The following is a 27256-nucleotide window of genomic DNA, read 5'->3' as shown; positions in this document are numbered from 1 at the left end:
TACTATAAGAAAGTTCTATGTCATCGCCCTATCGTGTACACCTGTTTTTGAGAAGTGTTCGATGTCAAGCATGGACTGTTTCAAAGTGTTGCCTGGCAAACAACGGCATTAACAGTTACACCGCTAAAATTAGAGGAACCATGGTCTATATGCATTGCTATTAAGTGTTCATTCGCTAAAACTATAGGTATCATGGTCTTTATGTGGTACCAGTAAGTTCTAAATCTATTAAAATATAGCTATCTTGGTATTAAGTGTTGATTCGCTAAAATTATAGATATCATGGTCTTTATGTGTTACTAATAAGGTAAAAATCTCTAAAAATATATCTATCTTTGTATTTAAATGATGGGATTAGAGTTGACATTACCACTCGGTCCAAGATCAATGCAGCCTCCACCTGCATCCCTGCCCTTGTTGCAAGGTCATATGATGTATCTTCATCATCCGAGGACTCAATGTCGGCGTAGTCTGCTTGGGTCCATTGCCCCTTCAGCTTGGTCCTTGTTGCACATGTGTACCAAGATAGGTACGCTCTGAAGTTGTTGTTCACGTGCGGCTGGTCGTTGACGTACAAGTTCTCATGTAGGAGGTCCCACTGGTCGATGTAGTCATGATGGAAGGTGTCGAAGTCGGTCTTCTTTTTCTACTTCTGGCGATCGTTCCTGTAGGTAAATATAAATGAATATGCAAATTTTTAGGCCCAGACACGATATCTTGGCAAAATGAAATCAATAGAAGACCACAAACTTATAGAGGATAACATTACTGCATGTCTTAAAAAGCAAACAATTTTTTGAATAATTTAAAGATGCTTACTTGTGCAAGTCTATGGACGTCGAGAATGGCTCCATGGGCCACTCCTACCTCAACCCAAACTAGCGTGCAACCCTATGTGGTAGGTGGAACTAAACCGCGTAGAAATAGATCAGCGGGCACCGCATCTGGTACATATCTTTGTCCTCGCTGCACATGGTGCTCAACCCAATGTGCTAGAACTGTTGGTCGTCGTACGGCTCCCAAGTAGCCTATGAATGATTTATTAGTGAATTGGTGCTTACCTAGCAAAAACAAATTATTATGTCAAATGCAACTAACTCACCATCCCCAGCGTAAGTGTGTCATGCTCGTTGCCGAACTTGATGTAGGCGCGTTTACTTCGAGCGAAGGGCCCCTTCACTTGGTCCCAAAGGTAGGCATACGTTGGGCGACGTCACGTGCTAGGCACCTAGAACCAATCACGAGGAGGCAGAACTGTGGGCCGTCCTACCGGTAGATGTGACCACATCCAAAGCTGAAGCAGGTAAACACACCCTCCTAGTGAGAAGTTCTACAAACTCTGGTGGCACGCCTAACAAAGCTGGCGGTACAAGAACCCCAACACTCTAGAAGCCCAACTATAGCTCCTTGCCGTGTCCCAGTCAGTGAGACAGGGAGGTACATCCACGATGCGGTGTCTCCCATCCCATCAGGGAAGAGAACACAATCAAACTGGTGCACGATCCATGCCCTGCAATAGTAGGTAACTGTCTGCTCGTCTACAAAGTCAGGACGCTGACCAAAGTTCTACCTTAGCCAGCTAATGAGTACTCCAGAGGTGTGGGTACTCGCTGTCTCTAGGGGAAGCTCTCTCCCGAGGAAGAGCTACACTCGAGCTCTCCAACCACTAGCAGCGCACTGACAGATAAGTAGCCTACCTCTTATACGGAGACCAAGGACCTTCTACGCGTCCTGAAGAGTAACGGTCATCTCACCATAAGGAAGGTGGAAGCTGTGAGTCTCTAGCCTCCACCTACAAAACAAGGACCAAGTACTACTGTCATGTGCTCATCGATAAGCGAAAATATAAATGTAAGTGGATTAGTTCATAGTTATTTTACCTGTCGACCAGAGCTAAGATGGCCACGGGGTTGATGGCGGGCAACCCACGATGAACCTAGAATGATACAACATCTAGGCCAACCCTCTCAAGGAGAGGAGTACCTATCATCGTACCACATGTCCCCGAACCTATCATGGGTTCAAGGACGAAGAGGGTGTAGTTCATATAAACAATATAATTTATTAGATTAATATGTGAACACAAATAAATATGCAGTGCAAAAAATAAAAGAAGCAGAACTGAATAAGTTACCTCCCCCTCCGTGGTAAGTCATCCTCGGTGGTGCTCCTCGTAGTACGGATCCAGTAGGTGGAACAACTCCATCCTACAAAATTTTGAGAAAGTCCAGATTAGTTAAATGTAAACAAATAATGAACTCTTCCATACTAGTAAACATGCTTCTCAAATTGGACAATTAAAAAATGAAGTATATTGAATAGCATCGGTAATTCATAAATGAGGTTCATTTGTTATTTGCACATGACTAAGCGGCCAATGGCATGTTCGTGAATTATGCCCAAGTCTCCTGCATTTGCCACATTAGTTCTGCTCGAGGTTAGTAAGAAAGGGGGTTGCTCTCCCTCGCCTCGTTCTACCAGAAACCTGGTCCATGACCATCTTGTGTCTCATTCTCTTTCTAGTTCCACGTTTGTCCCAACGTGTACCTAGGTCCGCAATGTACCTCAGACCAGTGTACAGTGCCACTGCCCCTCGTATAGGTAAGGCTCAAAATGGGGAGACCATGTAAGTACAAGGCTATCAACACTGAACTCCCATGGTATCTTGGTCTCATAGGCAAAGTTGCGATGCTGAGATGCTGCAACATAATGAGAACAAGGAAAGTGGTACTGTCTGGTTCTCCCACATCTGCATGAAAAATTACTAAGTACCACAATATAACTCCTTGATGGCCGGACCTCACCATCGGACATTGTACCACCCCTTTTCGTGACCTGGTACTTACCAGTGTTGTGGTCAAAACATTCGACGTCATGTGTGAGAGCCCTTTCCTTTGCCTTCTCTAGATACTTCATAGATTTAGGTGTCCATGCCTGATTATTCCATTGTAGTGCCATTGCTTGAGCGTGTCTCTCATTAAACCATGCAACCAACCTATAGAAGGTGAATGATACAATGGCATTGATGGGCACACTATTAAATGACTCGACCATGTTGTTTGTCTGAAACTCGTACCTCCATCCACCATCGTCGTAGGCTCAACCATTTTTTAGGTTCTCTCATCAATCCTCTCAACCACTACCTACCTTCTCCATTTGTTGACATTTTTAGCTGCTCCAACTTCTCCTTGAAGAACGGCACCTCAAGCATGCGAGCAACTTCCTCGAATAGAGGAAAGTTGTCCTTCGTACCATCCTTCCAAAGTAAATTCTTGGCAAGGTGTCAAGTGCACCAATGGTGGTGCAAAGGTGCATACCCCGTAATCTACTCCTGTACGGCACTGAGTATGCCCTGGTGTCAATCAGATATGACACCAAATTCCCTACCAAGGCCAATGACATGTATCCGAACAAGACGCAAGAACTATCCCTAGCTATCTTTATTCTCCCTCTCCACCAAAGCAAAAGCCAAAGGAACCAATGCGTTGTCTGCGTCACAGGTAATGGCTACCAATAGTGTGCCCATGTACTTACCAAGCAGAAAAGTACCATCAAGGGATAACACTGGACGACAGTGCCTGAAGGCCTCGACACACTAGGGAAAGCACCAGAATGCATAGAAGAATATTTGCCTCCTGTCCTTCCATTCATTCGGCTTCAGGATGTACTCGTAATGCGTGCCTGGATTTATTGCTTTCATTACATTGAATATTGCAGGCAATTGCTCGTACCCCTCCTCCTAGTCCCCATATATCATCTTCTAGGCCCGTTGCTTTATCCTCCATGCTTTTCCATACTTAATGTCATACTTAAATATCTCCTTAGTCATTTCCATAATTGTCCTGACCTTCAAGTTGGCCTGACCCTTCAATGTTATGTACAACCTTCTAGCAATGAGGGTAGAGGTCAACTGTTGATGCTTCTATTTTAGATCTTTCTGGCACAAGTGTGTGGACCTACAATTTTGGTGATCTTGAGCTTCCCTATGGCCTTCTATTTCCGAGCATAGACTGTGGTAGAACCGCCTAATCTAATGCCCACCCAAGAGTACTTGTCTTCCAATAGACACTAAGTACCCAAGAGAGTGCACTAAATCATGCCGTTCCGTCGAGCACACCCCAAGAGAGAACTCGAGAATCACATTTTCCCTTAGGATAATAAATTAGTGGATTAAGCTCATAACATTCTTAGCCATTTCTTACATCACTTTATTACAATATCAGATTATTACACAAGCTGAATGCAACAGCGGAATTAAAACTGTTTACACGTAAAAGAGTTTATACATTTTGGGTTTACAAGTTTTATCTTGCAGCGGAGCACAACATATGACTAGAGTTACAACAGAAATAGAGATTAATGGTGAATTATTAACACAGTGAACATTTATAAACCAGATATGATGGTAGATCATATAACTTCTCTTCAAAAAAAACTTTTAGTGAGGGTTATAAATAAACACTACAACCGAAGCACGAAAGAAATCCTCTCTAAGCCCACCAGGAGGTTTCCACACATAAAAGTCATCTACCATCCATCGGTCACCTGCAACAGGGGGAATAAAACTCTGAGTACTCGATTGTACTCAGCAAGACTTACCCGGTAGAAGGAAAGTAAAAGACTCTAAGGATATGCAAGGCTTATTTGGTTTGCTGGTTTATTGTCTTTGCAGGAAGCATTACTAATAGTGCATCCTTATGTTTCAAGTTTTTAGCAGTTGTTTTAGTTAATTAGCTAATCATTCTAGGTAAGCACCTTTGCTACTTTCAAGCATGTGGATAAGCAATCAGAACCAGTTTATCACCTTCCAAGTTCTAGTCCTTACTATGGTGCTAGACCATTGCCAAGTTAGTACCGTCTCACAAAAACAGCGATTTGCGAACCAATGTATCCTAGCTGGGTACCCTAAAACACACGCCCCGCTTGTACTCTAGGCACAAACGAGACCAACTAATTCCACTCCTATCGAGGGGTCTAGGTCTCCATCCAAACTTTGACTCCAAGCCCCCGCACTTGAGACCCAGTCTCAGTATGGTGCTTAGACCTTCACCTTTCCCCACCTCCGATCAATCGGTCCGGAAAGAGCCGGAACCCATGACAAGAGCGCAATGAGCCTTCCCGCTCCCATAAGCAAGTATCTGCTTAGGATAATAACTCTGTGACTTGACTACCATCCATAGCAACGGATGCTCCTAAATCAACACGGACAAAGAAAAATAGTGTAACCAAGCTAAGCCCCATGGCCGCGGGACACAACTTGTTACACCCACTAATACCCATACCATACCCCCTACTCGGTCTCCATTTTATTTTTATCATTTTATTATGAGAGTAATAGTAATCACCTATTGTGAGTAACGGCACGTTACTCACGCTACCGACAACCTAAGCATAGCAGCTACTCGAACCTGCACTAGTAAGACTCTTAGGATATATATATATATATATATATATATATATATATATATATATATATATATATATATATATATATATATATGCATGTGGTTTCCATAAAACTCCTGCAACGTAAATACACAACACACACACATACACACACACACATGGTGTATACGAAAAATAGGGGTTATGCACCGGGGCTTGCCTGGGCAAGATATAGTCGAAGGTTAGCATTCCATCGTGGTAACACGATCATCAAGGCACCATCTTTTCTGCTACCCCGGTCGACTCCACGATCCATCGCTGTCCCTATGATGATACACGTAGATGCAACGTAGAGACGTAATTAATTTATGACAATCGCAGCTCTAAGATTACGGCTACGCCTCGCAAGCTAACGAGCTAGCTCTAATGTCTAACGTACTAGTCCACGTATCCACGTTGCCGAGTAAGGCGTCGTTTCCCAGAAAAATGTTTTAGTTCTACCATATCAAGGTGTTTCAGCATTTTTTCGATTTAATATATTTATATATACTTACACTAGGGCTCATGAACTATCTTAGCAAACTAATTGATATGAAGCTACAAAAATTACAGTGAGCACCTAATAATGTTAGTAACTTTCTGTGAAGATTTTAGCGCCAACACTACCACCAAATTCATCACAATAATTCCTACAAGTTTATGTTTTAACAATATTAAGTACTTCAAATTAATTAGATTACTCTTGAAAATTCTATGAAATTATGTGAACAAAATATACTAGCAAATAGATAATGATTTTAGGAACTGAACAAAATTAGTTTCATAATTTTTTGGTTAACTATACCAATTTATCTCGAATTTACAAGCTAGTCTTAGAAACTAAATTAGAAACGCTTTAGAAAAAGAAAAGAAAAACAAAAACAACAAAAAAGGGTCGGTGGACATCCATTTGGACAGTAGCCCGTCTTAGCCCAACAAGGGACGCGGGCGCACGCAGCAGGCCGGCCCAACATCGGCCCAAGGCGGGGAGCCCGCGCGTGCCCACTCTTTTGCAAAAGAGGGCTCGGGCTTTTAGACATTTAAGCAGAACAACGAAGCATTATTACTGCAGACTCGTGTTTGCATCTAGGACCCCGAAATGTGCCATCTTTGTAATGGGGCCATCCTCGGTGTCCCTGTGCGCGATGGCACGACAACCGACAGCAACCTGTGGTTTCATCGAGCAACAGGGGACCCATTCTGACCAACTAAAAGGCTAACCACCATCAATAGTTCAGACGACGACGATGGATCATGGTGAGATACGGAGAGGTGCCCTAGGATACGCTGCAACGACAGGCAGCGGTTCACGACGATGACGTAGCCGTTTCGGCGAGCCTACACACTCTCAGAAGGGTAGAGGTGGCGGAGAAGCATCAACAGCTCACCGTGGTGCACGCTCCAATGACGGTTGAAGCAATGAAGGATCACGATGCTCTAACCACATATGCCCAAGCACGGCGACAATGTCCCGCGGTAGACCTAGCGCATCACCATAGCTCTAATGGAGGCCCTGGCCAGAATGACGTGAGCACCAGCTAGTGGAGGTCAAGACGAGTTCACGAATATGAGCAATCAAACTACTACCAGCCATACGGTCTTACCCCCAACTTCTTGGCATGATGGTGTTTTGACCGACGATGAGCAAAACGCTAAATTGGTGGTCGGTAGCGCTTGGCCGAGCAAGGGGAAGATAGGGCGCCTAGTTGTCTTCTTATGCCACTTACTGGTGCGAGGAATCAAACTATGAAACCTTGATCTAGGCAAATTGGAGGGCATAAATGCGGAGCTCTAGCCGTGGCCATGCCGTGGAGAGAGCACACGAGCGAGGGCAAGCGGATTAAGACAGGCGACTCCATTCGATGGCGATAGCACGAACACATGCGCATAGGTGACGATTCATGGGGCTTGGCATGATGCGCTTGAATGGAGTGGCAAGACCCGAGCGGGGCTCATCGACATCGACTAGTGGGGGCAAGGCAAGGCAGCAGAGCATCCCATCGCCACTATGACCGGGGCCAACAACCAGACATGGCAGTAGTGGCATACGCCAAGGGCCTGACACAGTAGGTAAATCGAAAGGGTGGGGCGGGCGCCACGTTGGCCGAGCAACGACCACCACAGCCATGGCTTGCCCTGCGCGCGGCACCACGACCAGCTGCCCGAGCGTGACGCGCACGTAGCAGCGCGAGCCAGGCTACACGGCTAAGGCCAACCAACACCAGGCCATAGATGCTATGCAGCACCACCTAGGTGCGCGAGCTGGCCAGTAGCAGTAGCCCGGCCATGGCCTGAGCCAGGTGCCAGCACCGCCCACGCGCACGGTGACCGTGAACCCAGACCGAGAGATGGCAACTGGTGATGTGCACGCATTTTAAAAGCGGAGCAAAAGCTATCAACAATCGCGATTGAGGTTCAACTAATTCCCCTAACCTAAAGCCAGCGATACCAGCTATCAAGCGGAGTGATTGCCATGAGCAGGGAGCAACCAGAGAAGGGGATAAAAGAGTGCCAACATGGGCTTGCCATGCTGAACGCCAGTTCGTGAACGGAGCGCCAACAACACGGTTTCAACACGTTTTAATGAAGTTTGGGCAATTTTTAAGAGGGTATCATGACACCCAACACCACTACCACCTATACCATGGTCAAGCACTCACTTAGAGGCAGCCAATAGTACAAGAACATGAAACTAGGGTTTAAACAATTTAGTCCGAATTTGAATGCCAAAATGGCATTGTCTACTATCTTTTTCCGACTTAAAAAAGGGCAAGGGTTCAGTTAGAACTAACAACCTTTAGCACTTTTGTCACAATTTTTAAAATGTCTAAACCCTATTATTTTCAACCAACAAGTATTTCACACAATAGTCCATACTTCATGCTAACCCATAGGGGCAAAATATCTAAGCACCATTTAACTATTTTGCTCAATATAATTCACCAAAAATGGCATTTTAAACATAAGTCCAAATTCCTGCCGATTCAACGGAACGACCGATTTTTAGTTTCAGGTTTGATTTTGAGCTCTCAAGAACACTAGTTAACAACATTTGTTTTCAAAATTTAAAGTTGCCTTTTCAACTACACCACTTGCTCCTCAACTCTACTTAAATACTACACACAAGTTATATTTTATTTTTGTTTATATAAATTATTTTTTGTACCAAACAATTAAAATGATTTATCCTATTTTTCTTGTTAGGATTTTCATTAGCACATTTTACGCACTAAGTAGGTTAACTTGGATATTTATTTGAGCCCACAAAAGTGAGTCACAAAGGATTCGCTTATCATTTCATATGCGTTATAAATTTTTAAAACCCTAAAACTTGTTTGGCTAATCTCTTTCTTGGGCCTCAACCTTGGTGCTAAGCAAGTTCATAACACCAGAGGTGTTACACAGACCCTTCAATTGCAATCTGCATTCTCACACACCACTATGTAATGGCGCTCCACATAGGAGTGCCTCACCTTGAATGGTCTTTTACGTCTCACAGAATATTCCTGTAACCACCTTCTCAAGGTGGGCAAGTCCTTGAACGCCATGACCTTCTGAATTTCCATGCTGTCACTGGCCTCAGGAGCCTCTAGCAGCTCATCATCTCTTTCTTCTCCATAAGCATGTTGAGAATGACTAAGGTCGCTGAATTCATGAACTAGTGGATCACGATTAGGACACAAACGCCTGATGAGCTCCATCTCTTGTTCGATCAAAGGTGCAACTAGGCGGTCATCATCAGAATCAATGGCTCTTGTTGTGCCATAAGGCTCCTCATCATTCGCAATATTAACATCCACACTGTTAGAGGCTATAAACCCTGGGTCCACGTTGGTTGATGAAGGCACAGGAGGACAACCATCATTATCAGGATTGTCTCCTGCATATAAAGCATGAATATGGATAGAACTGAGACAAAGGAATGGAACGAAGGAAGAATAGCGAAAGCGAAAGTGTTACTATGTCACTTACTTAGATGATTCTGGGTCAAAGGGATCTCCTGAGGGGCAGCAACTCCACCATTGGACCAACATTCTGCATGAACATCAGGACATACTCCAACCTCATTCAGGGCGGATTGAGCATTGGGCACCAGAACCACATCTTTCACATCCACCTCGTGGTTAGGTAACGGTGGGTCAGAAGGTGCCGGATTCTCCAATTCTAGAGAGAACTCATGAGGGGGTGAATACCCATGAGGGGTGGGATCATTGGACAACTTCCGCACAACCAAATCCAAACATTGAAACTCATTCTTCATGACAGTTTTGATATATTTGTCCCATTGAGCCTCTGATGCAATTGGGACCAATCGCCTAAAAATACAGCCTGATTTACCATAGTGAAGTACCCCCTCAACTGAGATGCCATCCTCATTTAAATTGCAATGAAGCTCATCACGAGCACTACTAAACAACTCAGAAAACAATGACCAATCATCGAACATGAGAGGCACCCTTTGCATTCCAACAAAACTGACATTCCCAAACTCATCTTCCTCCATACTTCCTCTATGATACAGGGTGACTATGTTGTCCATCTAGTTGGTATGCACAACATCAAAATTATTACGGGTTTAACTAATAAGGGTATAACTAAATTACATACATAATTAAGTATCCCACTATCTACCTAAATAAATATCTAAACTACCTAGCTATCTATCTAACTATATAAGTAATTTTACTAACTACAGTTACTACAAGTACTACCTATATCTCTACTATAAGGGACCAATCAAAACTATACTAGGTCTCCCAAAAAGAAGTCCCCCGCTGAGAGACTACAACTATTGTGCACCAACGAAATTGTACCTAGGATTACCGTATCATTAAAATCTATGGCTCCTAATCCTTTCTCACAGGCATCAACTTGATCCGATGGCCAACGTTATTTGGATCTCCCCCACCTAGGCTTCAACGCACACCTCACAGATCCCGCAGTCTACGGTAAAATGGAAACCCACGAAAGTCAATCAAGGCAAATATGGAAGTCAGTCAAGGCAATTAGGAAGGAGGGATCCATGACTCCGATCAAGGCAATTTCCAGCACATCCCGTAGTCTACAGTAAAATGGAAACCAATGGAAGTCAATCAAGGCAAATATGGAAGGCAGTCAAGGCAAATAGGAAGGAGGGATCCGTGACTCCAATCAAGGCAATTTCCAGAATTGTCATTATAATGGAAAAACCCACGCCGAGCCCGGCCCCATCTGACGTGCCCCTTCCAAAACTCTCCGTGCTATTCTGGTATTGCGTCAATAAGGAATGGTGACAGACCTGTCAACATACCCATTCGCATATTTCCGTCAAGAACACGTGGGACCTGGTTTGGTGACCCCACACGTCAGTAGGAGCAGCGGAGCATCTGCAGCGTGGCTAAACCTGGAAAGGTCTACCCCTTTCTTCTCATAAAATACCAACGGCGGACAAGGAAGCAAAATGGGTCACTTACAGTCCGGGCCCACAGAGAGAAGATCGATGAAGAGGTTTAGCACATTTGGTTTTGCCTATTTTTTTTAAAAAAATAGAAGAAATATCCGGTTTCATCCTGCAAAGAGAGGAGTTAGACCACTGTGTTACAAAAGTAATACACTACATGCCCCGACCGAGTTTATAAAATAAACGAACCAACTTGACACGTGATTATGAAAATAAAAGGCCATTATGAAATAGAACACGCAAGTTAGAGACAATTAGTTTTGTTCTAATTTTTAGATATATAGCTTTTGCTATACACCTAAATATACATTATGTCTATATACATAGTAAAAACTACTTTCTACATTCCAAATTATAAGTCGCTTTGATTTTTTTGGTACATCTAATTTGTTATGCATTTAGATATAATAATATGTCTAGATACATAGCAAAATGGATGAACCAAAAAAGTCAAAGTGACTTATAATTTTGAATGGAGGGAGTATGTATCTAGAAAAGCTGGAACGACTTACAATTTAAAACAGATGGAGTACTTAAAACTTACTTGATAAATCAGTTGATTATGCCAAGAAGAAATGTTTTTTTTTCTTTTGTCCAATAATTTTCATTAGTTAGCTTTCTAATACCCAAAAATCATAAGAAGAAAGAAAAACAGGATGGGAGAGAGGGAGAAACCGAGGAACTACCAGATAAATATCCATCACGGTTGCGCACATATATTTACAACTATATCTACTATTTAATTTTAAAAAATATCAAATACAATTTTTCTTTCATTTATCAAAAGTGAATTATAGAGTTACTTTAAGAAGCTATATCTACTTTAAGAAGCTTGGTACGGCATCTTTGATTATTTGGGATGAAGTTTGCATGAAGTGGCCATGAAGATCTCCAAGACATGTTTAAGGACTTAGGCAGATTATAAATTATATGGTTAATGCGAGAAATAACTTTATTATGCCTTGTTACGTGTAAGTGTTTCTCGGATTGTATATACATGGTCATATACAATTGTGTGAAAGTTGAACTCTGGAAACAAAAATCGTTGTTTGGTTGTTTCTATGTACATCCCTGAAATAAAGCCGTAGCGTTAGCACGGGCACTACCAGTATAACTTAATTACCTAACTATCTAAGTTACAAATAAACTAAATAACTAAATTAACTGCCTACAAAACTATATAAATAACTAACAATCAAACAATCTATCTAAATTAGCTAAATATATAACCTCTACATAACTAAATTGTCTCACTAAATACCTAAATTAACTAACTAAATTATATCACTATATAACTAAATTAGCTAACTAAACTATCTAAAACTAACTAAATTGTAAAACGAAATTATAGAAAATATAAAAAAATTACCTTACCTGAGTTGGCTGATGACCTGCCGAGGGAGAGGGGTGGCCTCACAGGGCGGCCGATGGGGACGCCGGGGAGAGGTGGGGGCCGCCCTCGCCGCCGGTGCGCGAGGAGGATGGGGCGACGAGGGCGGCCGAGGGAGCGGACAGGGGCACGGAGCTTTTCGAAGGTGGTGGCGTAGCCTGCTGCAGTGGCGCAGGCGGCGGCCGAAACGGCAGAGACAGAGAGAGCTCGCGCCGGAGTCGAGAGGAAGAGGAAGAGGACGCACGGTATAGGTATAAGACCTCGGCGCCAAGATCTGTGGCTCCGAGGTCAGTGCCAGGGATCTTGGCTCTGAGGTCGGCGCCAAGATCTGTGGCTCTGACCTCGGCGCCAGAATCCGTGGCGCCGACCTACCTGCCACGTCAGCGCCACTTGGATGCTCCGTTGTTCCTGGCCAGGTATCTAAGTACCAAGATCTACGGCGTCGAAACGTGTTACCTCGGCGCTGTAGGCCACGGCGCTGATCCCCAAGGTCCAAAGATCAGTTTACATCGCTCAGGGGTTAAACGTAAATTTTCTTCAAAAAAGGGCCCAATTGCAAAAAAATAGGTAAGTTTTGGACCTATTTGTGTAAGTTTCAAACCTTTTAAAAGTATGATCCCAATTTGGTTAATTTGTGCTCATATATACCGAACTTTTTTTTAGATTTTATCGCATTGTATATGAAAATTTTAACTAGGACTGGGGTTTCAAATCCCGGCTCCGCCACTGCCATGCATAGGAATAATTGCCTACTAAATTTAGATCAAAGTGAGATCATGTATTTAAGAAAAAAAATGTTATTAAAATATAGGAAATGAATTGAAGAAATGGCACTACCAGTTATACACCGTCTTCTGCACACCAACGTTGAAGATTGTGAATGTTATATGGAAGCCCTAACCAACTGACAAGTGCAATGCCAACAGTCATCACACCGTCTTCTTGAGAGCTGGCTGAATTTCATCTACAGACTTGATCTCAAAGAAATCCGTTGCAAAAAGAGTGGTTATCAAGCAAGCTATGATACCCACAGAGCTAACGAGTACTGGGTACAACATAGGGGTGAGTTCATGATTGATCCCGAAAGAAGAGATTTGAGGCAACGACAAGAGCAGCATAGAACATTGTCCGCAATAATCTGCTAGAAGCAGAAGTCAATTTTCAATGTAGCATGTGTACTTGTATAGTCATGCAAGTATGATGTGAATACAGTGTGTGGATAGCGTGACCGTGCGACGTGCGTGCGTACATAAACAGATGCTACAGATCTATCCCACAAGGAAGGCTAAAAAAAACAGGTCTGAACGAAGATGTTGAACGGTGAGACGGGTCACGGGTGCACGCGCAGTCGAGGAGTACTGTGCGGCGCACGACTGCTGCAGCGGTCGCAGCTCTCGCCGGAAGCGGCCGCAGAATTGAGAGGGTAACGTGACGTGCCAGAACAGAGGTGCTCATCCTCATCCAGCGACCAGCGTCCCAGGGACAACAAGGAAGGCCTCGTTTACATCCTTCCTCTAGAATTTACTTTCTATCTTATGGAATACTAGGTTTGTACCCATACGATGCTACGGAACAGCTAAACTTTTATACTAAAAACACAGGGATCGCACGATAAGATAACAATACTGTGAAATTAAGTACCGATGTTAAAGTGACATTTAATACAAAAAAACAAAGTTCGTGATATTAACACAGTCGCAGAGAGCGGGACGTCGTAGGCGCACAAACTCTACTGTATATACCTTGCCGTGATGCGGCTAAGATAACGTTTTATATCGGCAGAAAGAAAACTTCGACACCCATTTCTTCCGTGCGCCAATAAATCCACGAATAAGTTCCACCGCATCTACATTGCCCATGCTAACGCTATGAGATGTTTCGTAATGCAAATCAAACAAGCAAAAGGTAATACACATATTGATATTTGCATAGAATGAGATATATTAAGGTACATGTAAAGAGAAAAGGGAGAGAGTGCGTTATTATATTTAAGTCCCCCCAAAAAAAAGCATCGAAGTCCCTTCAAATATCATAAAAGCTAGCATGCCATTGATCTGACCAATTTCATGAACAATCACCGGTCACGACTCATATGGCCAAGATGGGGGGACAAACTGGTTGTTGGCTTCAGATTTGATAGAATGCATGTTACTCCAATGTTCTGTAGTATTTTTCTAAAAGTAAAACAGTGCTAAACACAGAACAAACCAGCAAATAGGTTGAGGTATTCAATTGTAGAATCTGTTTTCTTTTCTCCAAGTCCAGCACCACGCCGTCCACCGCCAGCCTCCATCCTCTCAAAGGTGCCATGTTGGTAGCATCCCCTTCCATAAATTCAAAATTTGAATTTAGCACAATACAAGAATGAAAGTACTATTATAAAAATTGAATCCGCAGTATCATGATTTTTTTGAAGACATGGCAAATGTAACACCCTAAATTTTACAACAATGAAACCAGAGAAAAATTGATTTACTAAGCATTTTTGTGAGCATTTAAATTTAGGAAGAATAATAAAGTTTACCAAATTAAAAATCAATGAATGTGCATTCATGCTGCTGCATATCAATTTTTGGAATGGTTTGATTTGAACTCAAGTTTGAATTCGATTTGAATTCTTGCTTTCAAAATTGATTTGGAAAGAAATTGGAAAAAAAAATAGAATCCCTCCTCCTTCCTCTTTTCGGCCCGAAGGCCTGCCGCTGCTGCGGCCCATGGTTTTCCCGCGCGGCCATTTCCTTCCCAAGCCGCTGCTCAGCCCCCTGTCTCTGCTTGGGCCGCAGCCTGGCATTGCTGGCGCGCCACACCGCAGCGGCCCACTCGGCCTGCCGGCCCACTCCCTCCCACGCCGCGTCGCTTGGCCCAGCCGTTTCCGCAGGAACGCGCGTCCGTCTCCTTTCGGCCACTGACCGCCGGGCCCAGGCGTCAGACCCGCCTCCTTCCTCCCGTCGTGACCGGCTCGGACTCATCCCGTGTCGTCGCATGAGTCCGCCTCGACCACGATCATCATGATGCCGTCGCGCCCAAGGGACCCCGCCTCATAAATAGCCGCCTGCACCGCCTCTCTATCCCATCTAGCGCTCGTTTTTCCTCGCCAATCAGCCGTAGCCGAGTTTTGTTCCAGCACCGCCGCCGACCTCCGCTGCCAGCTCGCGCCGGGTCGCCTCTACTGCCTTCCGTCCCTGGTGTTTGGGTCCGGTGAGTTCGCCGCAACCTCCTCTCTCTCCCGGTACCTTCCTTTTGCCGAATAGCACGCTGGAGGCCAAGAACCGAGGGCCTCAGAAGGCCGGTAATGGCGCCGCCATCGGGGCATGACCGCCGGCACTGTTCTGGTGCCCCTCTCTCTCTTTCTATTTCTGCTAGATCGGTTTTCAGCCGTCGGTTTCTAATCCAACGGCTCAGATCTAAAGATACCCTTTCGATGTCGATTTTGCAGTTACACCCTTATAATTACTTCGGTGTTAATCCGCGGTCCTTTGCGCGTTTCACAGTTTATGTTTCTTTCTTTCGAAAGCGTATTTTCGTTCGGTTGGACTGAAATACGTTTTCAATTATTTACAGTTTTGCCATTCAACTTGTTTTAGCCATAATTTCTCCGTTTTAACTCTGATTTTATCCGTTCAAGTTGCATTAGGTTCATAATTAAGTAATCTACATGTTTATGCTACTGTAGAGTAGGTTTCCAACTTTATAATTCGAGCTTAGATCTAATCTATTATTTGTCTATAGGAAATCTTGTATAAATCATAACTTTTCTGTTTTAGATCTGATTTTTGTGATCTCCGCGTCTGTGTGTTCATAGCGAGACGTAGATTCGTTTTCCAAACTTTTCATCTTGATTCTTTGCTGTTGGTGTACTGTACTAATCTATAGCCTTGTTTGCTTTGCATGATTGCTCCTGGATGCTTGTATGTTGCTGTGGTTATCGAGTATAGACGGTGAGCAGTTCTCGGAAGGTCAAGGGTACGACTTTGATGAGCAGGACCAGTAGGAGTACGTTGCTCAAGGCAAGTATAGCATGGGATCATCCTTGTTTCCTATTCACTTTAATCCATTAAATTCATGTTGCATGTGTCATCTTGATAGGAATATCCTAGAATTGAACTACTACCTTGTCACCCATGGGTTATGCATTTGGGTAGCTTTGCTAGTGCTCAATTAAACCATGATCTTGTAACTTGACTAATGGTATATGCAATAAACATTAAAACATGATTTTTTAGCAACATGGAAACAGGGGGTTGGGGTGTTTAGCTATTTTCTAAATGCTTCAGATTCCTCTCCCTAAGGACTTATCTGTAAGTGATCATCCGGGACTTACAGTATAGCTGTGAGGGCTATATGGCTCTGGCTTTAGCTCAGTATGAGGACCTTTTCTAGCTTGTTAGTGGTTACCTTTGTTGGCGTAAGAATGGCTTGCCGAATCAGGTATAGGATAGCCTCTACTCTTATGTGTATAGCCGTGAAGGAATTGTGCCATTTGACAGGGGGGTTCCTATAACTGTTTGCCGAGTGAATCTAATGGCCCTAACTTGTTAGACAAACCTCTGAAAGGCTTCATAGTGACCCCTGCTTGCTCACCTTGGAAGTGCTTTGGGAGTTATAAACCCGGGCATATGGGAATCACGACTCACAGTGAAAGTGTACAACCTCTACAGAGTGTAAAACTGGTATATCAGTCGTGCTCACGGTCACGAGCGGTCTTGGAACCCTTATGGAATAGATGATCACTAAGTAATATCTGTTTATGCTATTCATTACTCATGTTTACATTTGATCATGTGTTCTGCAATGGGAATTGAAACAACTTGATGCTACTCATAAGCTAAAATTGTGACAACTAAAAGCGGAACGCTGTTAAACCTGTGTCTAGCCTTTTGAGCCTCATGAACCCCATGTTACACTTGTTGAGTACGACATGTACTTACGCTTGTTTATTTTCAGTATTTGGATAAACATTGGTGATGATACTATTCATAATTTGTCAGCTTATGTGTGTGACTGATCTCTGGGCGCGCATAAGGTTTTGCACCCCATTTTATCCTTAAAATTGGGTGTGACAGCAAACAATCATGAAGGAACCTAAGCCAGCAAACAAAGGAAATTAGCGCATGTGATGAGGGGTTATCACATATGCGGATTGTCTAAACGTGTCTGGATGCGGATTGTCTAAACGTGTCTGTGATAATGAACTGAATTTTAAAAAAAATATCAATGCCAGGTCGCACATGATACTATACGATTTGTTTCATCATCATCATACAGGCAAAATGCCAGGAATGTACTTTATTAAATATTGTTTAATACATGCGATGCAAAGATCAAAACTTCATGCATGTGTTTATGTACTATCCTAACAAGTGTGAATTCAAGGAGAACAAGGCACAAATTGGTGAAGGGCTCCAGTGGCTCCCTAGGCTTCTTTCTGAGTTCACTTGCTTCCTGCAGGGCACATATTAACCTCAAGAACACGGCATATATTTAACCCAATGATTACTTAACTTGTTTACAATCAACAACCTCACAGCCTCACAGTATACTTGATAAGACAACTACTTAACAAGGTTTTTGTGGGGGTATTAACCCCTATACCCTTATGGCTAGGCTTGGGCCGGCCGGGATCAATGGGTCCGGTCCACTCGAAAGACGACGTGCGGCCCGACCAACCTGATCGGAGTCCCGCACAAGGAGTCAAGGCGGATTTGGCGATCAAGCAGGATCCTGGTCAGTTAGAATAGGAATCCTTATCCGGCCGCATATGGCAATTATAACGGACTAGGATTGGTTTCCAGATCTGTAACCCTGCCCCCGAACTATATAAGGCGGGTAGGGGATCCCTCTAAAAATCATCTCTCATTGACATACAGCAATACAAATCAGACGCATGATGTAGGTATTACGCCTTCTCAGCGGCCGAACCTGGATAAAACCTCGTGTCTGTCTTGTGTCACCGTCTTGTTTGTGGCTTGCGCACCTGTCTGCCGACAATCTACTACCTTGGGCATACCCCTAGGTAGACTGCCGACCATATTTCATCGACAGTGGCGCGCCAGGTAGGGGGTGTGCATACTGCTCTCCAAGCAAACAAGATGGTCATCATCTCTGGTTCCATGGCTACGCCGAACGGCCTCACGTTCACCGTCGGCCAGATCACCTGGACCACCGGCTCTGACGACTCCATCGCCATGACCACGGAGGAGGCGTGGATTCAGTCCGCGCCGACCACTACTTCACCTGCATCGGCTACGGCTCCGACCACGACGGATACAGCTCCGACCACTACGGATACGGCTCCGACCACAATGGATCTGGCTCTGACCACGCCTACGTCACCTTTAGCCACGTCGACAACCCATCATCCGCTTCCCCGCTACAAAGGGAAGCAGATCAACAACGCCGACCTGCTCGACTCCATCGATCGGGTCGGCACCAAACTCGCTGAAACCCTAGCTCTGGTAAGTATGATTCAAAGTCAACCTAATGAGCAGGTAACCGCTCCCCACAACAGATCTACCTGACTAGCTTGGACCAGTCGTCCTACATGACTTGGAACAGATCTCGTGGTCATATCTACTCCTGAGGGGCGCTCCGCTCGTCGCCAGCCGACCTTCGCGATGAGTCTCCAACTCTCCGAGTACGAAGCCTCGATGGAGAACCACCAGGTCCAGCCCTATGGCCTGCGAAATGCTGCCTCTAGCTACGCATACAACTTACAACGCCGCTCAGATCCGTGTTTTACGCGCCAACCTCAGCCGGAGCCACGCAACTTCGTCAACATGATTCGGATTGAAGATTATCGTGAAGGATCCGTCCACATGGTCCAAGAGGGTGACTTCAGCTCCTCGTCTGGCACCGCATCTGATGCCTCCATCCACACCAAGCTCTAGCATCATGGAGATGAAGGCGTCGAATACGATCTGGATATCTCGGATCACGCCCTAGGGTTCCCGCAATTCCTGTCTTTCCCGCCAAGGTAAGGGGGTTTGATCAACGTTGTCAGCAATGATGAACCACCGGTAGTTGGCAAAACAGAACAAGAAAGGACTGCATGCGAGGCATGCAACATTGACCAGTTTAATTGCCAGCAAATCGAAGCCGAAGTAGACTAGGAGGCACGGCACATAAGGGTCCAGCCACGTGACCTCAATGATACTTTTGACAGGGTGGGAGACAAACAAGTCTTCAGGACTCCAAGTGCTAACGTAGCCATCACCATGGCGATAATGCAACGGCTGCCGAACACCCTAGAAACCCAAGCAGTTCGTGATGAAATACAAGCCTATCTGACGGCCGCTATGGCTCAGACCGCGGAGATCGCAAACCAAGCCCGGGCTCCATCCGTATTAGTCGAGTCAAGCCATAGCCGCCAGCACCCAAGTCATTCACAGCCACTCAACCAACGTGGCTCGTGCAACAACGATGGCCATGACGGTGGTCAGGATGACAACCGCCGTCGGGAGGACAACCGTCGCGATGTCCAGGACGATAATCACCGAGACAACTGCGACAACCGCCGTGATAACTGCAGTCGCAGGGCTAATACAGATGGCAATCGAGACCACCGCGACGGCAATAACGATCTCCGCCATTACCTCGGTGAACGCGACCTACGTGCTCGCATCAACCAGAGAGCCGACGATCGAGCATCCCATGAAAGCTATCACCGTATGGAGTATGACACTACCCATGGTCCGCTGGGTTTGAAGCAGTTTACTCCACACCTTCGCCAAGTCATATGGCTCAAGAATTTCAAGCTTGAGAAACTTCACAAGTATGACAGCAAAGAAAACCCCGAATTATGGGTCATGCTCTACGAAACCGCGTGTAGATCAGCCATGGCTAATGTGCACATCATGTCTAACTACTTCCCAGTCGCTGTTGGCCATGCAGGTCACCAATGGCTGGTCAACTTACCGGCGAACTACTTTGATTCTTGGTAGGAGCTTAAGCAAGCCTTCATCGACAATTTCATCGCTACTTGTGAACAACCGGGCAACAAGTACGATTTGCAACGGATCCGAGATCAGAAAGATGAGCCACTGCGCGAGTACGTTCGGCGTTTCTCGGAGATGCGCATCAAGGTCCCATCAATCTCCGACAATGAGGCAATTGAGGCTTTCAACACTGGCCTCCGCTTCCACGACGCCCTAAGAGACAAGCTCCTCTGGAAGAGACCTGAATCAGTCACAGCGCTCTTGGCCACCGCTAAGAAATATGCGGACGCCGACAACGCTAAAAAGATAATTGTTGAAGAAGCAGCAAGGGTTCCACGCTCTGACCACCCTCCACACCGTGATGATTACCGTGGCAATCGTGGTCAGAACGACAATTTTGACCGCCGCAACCAGCGCAATGACTCCCGTGACCCTCGTGACCAACGTAATTAGCGGCTCAACCGCCATGATGATTACAGGAGCAAGCGTGCCCAGGAAGACGACGGTGAAGTCAATACCGTGAAAAAGGGCGGCGGACGTCGTAACTACGAAGACAACTACACCAAAGCATTGAAGGGGCCCTACCAGCTCCATCCTAAGTCAAACCATACCATGGAAAATTGCCACGTTCTCAAGTCTATCTATACGCGTCAACAGGCTCCGGACACATCCAACAAGCCTAACGATGCAGGGGAATAGCGCAACGAGGATAACGACGACGATGATGCAGACCCTCATCACAAGTACATCAAGCCAACCGATCGCGTGCACACCATCATCAGAGGCAAAGTGTCCATCGAGACCAAGCAGGAACGCAAGCTGCTCGCCCGTGCTTACTTGAACGTGGCCAACGCCGATAACCTCCTCGCCGATCCATGGCTCCCTCCGTGGTCTCACCGCGAAATCTCTTTCAGCAGGAAGGACCAATGGGCCGCAATACCAGAGCCAGGGCGTTTTCCCCTGATCCTCGGTCCTTGTATCAATAAGGTCTAGTTCGACAGAGTACTAATCGACGGTGGCAGCTCCATCGATATACAGTTCAAAAACAGTCTGCCCGCCCTGAAGATAGATCAAGCGGATCTTAAGCCATACGAGGCACAGTTCTGGGGTGTTCTCCCCGGACAGAGCTCTACACCTCTCGGGCAGATCACACTACCTGTGTAGTTTGGGACCCTGGACCACTTCCGCACCGACTACGTCAACTTTGTGGTCGCTGACTTCGATGGCACCTACCATGCTATTCTTGGTCGACCGTCGCTCACCAAGTTCATGGCCATACCTCATTACAGGTATCTGGTGCTCAAGATGCCTACCGAGAAAGGAGTCCTAACCCTCCGAGGCAACGTGTACGCCGCTTACACCTGCGAAGACGACAGTTTCAAAATAGCAGAGGCCCACGACCTCTCTATTCGCATGGCCGAGACCGTGCTTGACGCTAAGAAGACCTCAGTCGACCACCTAGAGATCCCAGACCTCGAGACTCCATGCAAGAACATCAAGTCAAAGGGGCACAACGTGATCCAGCTGGTCGACGGCGACTCCAGCAAAACGGCCCTTATCGGGGCCAACCTGGATCCCAAATAGGAAGACGCGCTCATCGGGTTCTTGAGGAGCAACGAGGATGTGTTCGCATGGAAACCTACCGACATGCCCGATGTACCTCGAAACTTGATCGAGCACTCCTTGAATGTTAACAGCAAGGCCAAACCTATCAAGCAGAAGCTACGACAGTTTGCTCACGACAAAAAGGAGGCGATTAGGGTAGAAGTGACACGGCTTTTGGCAGCCAGATTTATCAAAGAAGTGTATCATCCGGAGTGGTTAGCCAACCCAGTTCTTGTACGCAAAAAGAATAATAAATGGAGAATGTGCGTTGATTACACCGATCTCAACAAACACTGCCCTAAGGACCCCTTCGGCTTACCTCGCATAGACGAGGTCATAGATTCAACCACCGGTTGTGAGCTCCTTTCCTTTCTCGATTGCTACTCTAGTTATCACCAGATCGCTCTCAAAAAGGACGATCAGATCAAGACGTCTTTCATCACACCTTTTGGCACCTACTGCTACACGACTATGTCGTTCGGGCTCAAGAATGTTGGGGCTACATACCAACACGCCATTCAGGCCTGCCTCGCAGACGAGATAAAAGACGACCTTGTAGAGGCCTATGTGGATGATGTAGTTGTCAAAACCAAGGAAGCACATACCCTTATTGACAACCTAAAATGCACCTTTGTGGCCCTCAATACATTCCAATGGAAGTTAAACCCAAAGAAGTGCATCTTTGGTGTTCCTTCTGGTATATTGCTAGGCAACGTCGTCAGTTACGACAGCATATGCCCTAATCCAGAGAAAGTCAAAGCTGTCTTAGACATGAAGCCCCCCAAAAAGGTGAAGGATGTCCAGAAGCTTACCGGATGCATGGCTGCTCTTAGCCGTTTCATATCAAGATTAGGAGAAAAAGGGCTACCGTTTTTCAAACTGCTCAAAGCAGCCAAGAAGTTCGAGTGGTCGGAGGAAGCAGACGCTGCCTTCATGCAGCTAAAACAATACCTAACATCACCTCCGGTCCTCACTGCGCCCAGAGAAGATGAAACTCTCCTACTTTACATTACAGCAACCAATCGGGTGGTCTCCACTACCATGGTGGTCGAGCGCGACGAGCTAGGCCACGCCTATAAGGTACAACAGCCAATTTATTTCATCAGTGAGGTATTCAACGAATCCAAGACTAGGTACCCACAGATTCAGAAATTGCTCTACGCCATACTGATAACATCCTGAAAGTTGAGACATTACTTCGACGGATATCGTGTGGTGGTCATGACAGAGTACCCTTTAGGGGACATCATTCGCAATAAGGATGCGAATGGGCGCATCGTCAAATGGGCAATGGAGCTATGCCCCTTCTCCTTGGAATTTGCAAGCCATACTACAATCAAGTCTTAGGCACTCATCGATTTCATCGTCGAGTGGACAGACTTAAGCACGCCTGCTTCTCCGAGATCCGACGAATATTGGACGATGTACTTCGACGGCTCTCTCAACATTGACGGTGTGGGAGCAGGGGTTCTTTTTGTATCACCATCCAAGGAGCAACTCCGATACGTCCTCAGGATTTATTTCCCGACATCTAATAACACCGCCAAATATGAAGCATGCCTGCATGGTTTACGCATTGCGGTTGAGCTTGGTGTTAAACGTCTCTATGTCTATGGAGACTCAGCTCTGGTCATCAACCAACTCAACAAGGACTGGGACACGACCAGCGAAAAGATGGACGCATACTGCAAATCGATAAGAAAGCTAGAAGGCAGGTTCTACGGCATCGAGTACATATACGTGGTCTGGGACAAGAACCAAGCAGCGGATGCGCTGTCAAAGTTAGGATCATCCTGAGCCAAAATCCCGCATGGTGTATTCATCCAAGACATGCTCACGCCTTCCATCGCAGAGGAAGATTCCACAGTCGATAAGGCTCTGGACCAGCAATTGGTGGCTATGGTTCCGGCGCCGAGCACAACCGAGCCACCTCCGACCACTCATGAGCCTGACTGGAGAGTACCTTTCATCAAGTACTTAACAGACAGGAGCGGTTATACTGATCGGACAGAAAACGAGCGCCTGATGCGTCGCAGTAAGCAATATCTGCTTGTTGATGGCAAGTTATGGCGCAAAAATGCAAAGGAGAAAATCTTGATGAAGTGTATAACCCAGGAGGAAGGCGAACATCTCCTAGACCAAATCCACTCTGGCTCCTGTGGCAACCACGCGGCCTCAAGAACATTGGTCGGTAAGGCTTTTCGAGCAGGGTTCTATTAGCCGTCAGCAGTAGCCGACGCAGAGAAGCTAGTCCACCACTGTGAGGGTTGTCAGTTCTTCGCCAAGAGAATCCACGTACCAGCACATGAGATCCAGATGATTCTAGCCTCTTGGCCCTTCGCATGCTGGGGACTAGATATGATCGGGCCTTTCAAACCGGCTCCTGGGAAATTTACATGCGTCTTCATGCTGATTGACAAATTTTCTAAGTGGATAGAATACATGCCTCTGGTACAGGCATCCTCAGAGAAGGATGTCACGTTCCTCGACTAGGTCATCCACCGTTTCGGCGTACCCAACAGCATCATCACCGATCTGGGTACTCAGTTCACCGGGAATGCCTTTTGGGACTTCTACGATGAAAGGAGCATAGTAGTAAAATACGTCTCGGTGGTGCACCCTAGAGCTAATGGACAAGTCGAGCGGGCAAATGGCATGATCTTGGACGCATTGAAGAAAAGGATGTACAGAGAAAATGACAAAGCTCCTGAAAGATGGCTCAAAGAGTTACCAGCCGTGGTCTGGGGCCTCAGAACTCAGCCCAGTCGAAACACCGGTGTCTCACCATACTTTATGGTTTATGGCGCTGAGGCAGTCCTCCCACCAGATATAGCTTTTAGATCAGCATGGGTAGAGAACTTCGACGAAGGCAAAGTCAATGAAGTATGGGAGCTAGAAGTGAACAGCGCAGAAGAGAAAAGGCTCGACTCTTGTGTATGTACGGCCAAGTACCTTGCTATTTTGCGCAGGTATTATAACAAGAACGTTAAAGAGCGTTTCTTCATGGTTAGGGACCTGGTCCTGAAGTGGAAGACAAACCAGGCTGGCGTCCATAAACTCGCAACCCCATGGGAGGGACCCTTCATGATCAAAGAAGTCACACGACCAACGTCTTACAGGTTAGCTCACCTGGACGGTACAGACGTACCAAACTCATGGAACATCAACAAGCTTAGACGTTTCTACGCTTAACAACTGAGATATGTACTCCTCTTGTACTTTTGATTTACTTCAATAAAGCAATTATGATTCCTCCGACCACTCTAATGTGTCACTTCGAATTTTATGGTTATTCTAACTTAGCCAATACAAGCCAACCACCACTCCTTCTACGGTTTTCAAAGCAGGCCTTGTCTCCGGTTCCTCCCAACACGTGCATGGGATCCGCTCTCTACGTTACGGGTGATCGGCAGGTCCCCCTTGGTTTGACTTGTCCGTGTCTACATGTGCATAGGTCATCGTACCTCGCACTCCGACCACATGGCAAATTAAGGCCGCACAAACCTTCTAGGATGATGTGTCGAGCAAAATGGTACAACTAAACAGAACGTTAATATGTTCTCACTTAGTTACACCAACATAAAGTTTCAAGCTTAAATATGTTTTATACAAAGCAAACAAGCTTATAATGATATACAGTTATGTTATTACAAGCTTGCTTGAAGAGGCTCAAGTTTACAATAACACAACTATGTCCTCCTTCTACAGCTCTAAGCCTATTACATTGGCTAGTCGGGGCGCGTGGCACTTACTGCTCGCCGATTCCGACATCCTACTCGAGTCTCGGGGACTCTTGTGCTGGTCGAGCTGAAGGGGATGGCCCCGCCGATGCCTGGCTGGTCAAGACCGCAGGCTTCATTGGTTGGTTTGCAACTGATGGCATTTCCAGCTGATTTGTCAATGGCGTACCCTATACAGGTGCTGTCCCACCTCCACATAGGTTAATGTCGCCAATTATCTTTGACGACAAGTCTAGCTGGGCTGTCCGAAGCTCCTCCACCTTGTCTAGGTCTACCTCCTTTGGGTACCCAGCCTCCAGGCGCTTGAGATCGATTAGGGGGTAGTGAGCACGTACCATACTTAGTACATGGGCACCCGTGTACTCACTCGCCTCCTTCACGAACTCTTGGAACCATCCCCACGCTTGTCGGCATCTCTCGACCAGCCCGAGTTGGGGCGTCTTTGGCTCTTCCTCTGCGAGCGCCGGGTCGATAAGGTCGAGGACGGGGACAATGCCAGTTGCCACTTCTTGGCACCGGTTCTTCCACATGTCCCGCTCCTCGGTGGCCTTGAGGCATCGTGCTTTCCAGCCATCACGCTCTTTGATCACGACCTCCAAATGCTTCTTGGCATTGACCTTCAAAACTGAACACCATATGAGACATCAAAATGTTATTGCACGACAAGACAAGGCAGGCAACAGAATGTGAAAGGTGGTCTGGAATACTTACTTTTCAGTTCCTCCTTCATTTTGGTGGTGTGGTCCTAGAGTTGAGACTGGCTGCGTGCTAGTTTCTCGTTATCTTCCTTCAGACGACCACACTCTGCGGTCATGCGGCTATTCCCCTCTTGGAGGCAGGTTACTTTAGGTTCTAAGCCTGCATTACAGCTGTCACTACCAACAACATAACAATGTGTGTTACACACTTGCTGTGATAAAGTGACAACTTACTTATTCTTTCCTGCTCTTTGTTATTAAGCTGCCCGACCAGGTTCTGGTTCTGTGCCTCTAGCTCTGTCGTCTTCTGGTCGGCGGCTTCAAGTTGGCGGCGCAAGTGTTCCACCTCGGCCACCGGTTCTTTATTATTCACCGTGATTCCCTCAATCTGATCGAAGCACCTCTTTTGGTACCTTGCGGTCTTCATCAAGTCCTGCACATAAATAAGCTAAGTCAGATAGATCGACTACATAACAGGGTCAAGTGGTCAAGCCGAACATACCTGGACTTCTATCACCAGACGCTTTGCCGCCCGTTTGACTCTTAGGGTCTCTTTAACCTCTGGGATTTCTTCGTGCATAACCCATTCGTCATTCCGCCGGCGTGACACATATACATGTTGTCGCTTATCTTGGGGATGGCCTAGGACCTCTTCTACTTCGTCCTCTTCAGCCTCCTATTCGAGGGGTGGCGCTGGTCTGGAGTCTGCAGTCTCCATGACCACCAGGGCTTTTCCACGAGCCGTTGCATCTACAAGAGTGCTCTCTGCCACTTCCGGCTGCTGCTCCTTGGCTTGATCCGGCTCCCTTGGCGCCAAGGTATCTGCCTCAGCAGGTTTTGTGCTCGGAGCACTGGTACTCTGCTCGGCTGTCTTCTCGACAAGCCACTCGGGGACTAATGTCTGGTCGTCCTCCTGCTGAGGTCCCAGCGGAGTTCCTTCTATAGGCTCCTCCACGGCTGGCTACAGGGCAGTTTTTTCCACCATTGCTAGCGAAGTTGTGCCACACCCGGCTAGCTAGTTGGGG

The 27256-nt window shown here is 46.0% G+C and overlaps 1 pseudogene; it reads right to left on the bottom strand.

Annotated features, from left to right (window-relative positions):
• Positions 1-26263, bottom strand: part of LOC136548394 (uncharacterized) — a 45049-nt pseudogene extending 18786 nt beyond the window's left edge.
• Positions 26264-27256: the final 993 nt, after the last annotated feature.

The sequence above is a fragment of the Miscanthus floridulus genome, chromosome 4 (genome assembly GCF_019320115.1).
Source record: "Miscanthus floridulus cultivar M001 chromosome 4, ASM1932011v1, whole genome shotgun sequence".
Classification (NCBI taxonomy): Eukaryota; Viridiplantae; Streptophyta; class Magnoliopsida; order Poales; family Poaceae; genus Miscanthus; species Miscanthus floridulus.
This window is presented reverse-complemented; position numbering and strand designations above follow the sequence as displayed.